Raw genomic sequence first — 679 nt, 5'->3', positions numbered from 1 at the left:
GGGGGGGGGGGGGGGGTGCGCCGCGCCCGGCAGCTGTGGGGCGCGCTCACGCGCCGCTGCTCTGCAGGATGCGGCCGGCTGCGAGACACCTCGCTTTTGGCGAAAAGCAGGACGCTCAAGCCCTCACCCGCATGCAGTGGCAGCGGCGAAAAAAGGCCCAGCCGGACTGGGAAGAAGGGGAACGCGCGATCAGGCTGTGGCAGCCGAGCGTCCACGTATGCACGTGTGCAATGAGGCGGGCGAGGTGGTGGGGGCGCGTGCGACGCCAGGCGCGCTGGCGCTGGCGCTCCCAAGCGGCTGTTTGTTTTTCGCTCAAACGCTGTAAGCTACAGTAGCTTGGACGATTCGACTAAGCGTGTGCGGGCTATGCGCATGCATTTATGACACCTGCGTGCGGTAAAGACAGGGAAGAATCCGGCCGACTGACTCAAATGAACCCAAGGGGACAATCACCCCACGCCACCTGCCTTGGCCATGCGCCCCAAAAACTCTGACGCATGCTCTCTCGCTTGCAGCGCCACAGCATGCAGACCGATGCCGGAGGCCGCGGGACATGTCTGAAGCGGCAGGCACTGGACGGCACCCGTGCGCAGGGCGAGCGCTGCCGCAAGCGCCTCGGTGTATCTGCACACGCCAGCAAACGCAAACACCCGCCATCGTGCGGCTTGCGGCGGGGCCC

Source organism: Monoraphidium neglectum, assembly GCF_000611645.1.
Source record: "Monoraphidium neglectum strain SAG 48.87 unplaced genomic scaffold scaffold02533, whole genome shotgun sequence".
In the NCBI taxonomy this organism is placed as follows: domain Eukaryota; kingdom Viridiplantae; phylum Chlorophyta; class Chlorophyceae; order Sphaeropleales; family Selenastraceae; genus Monoraphidium; species Monoraphidium neglectum.
Note: the sequence above shows the minus strand (reverse complement) of the source record.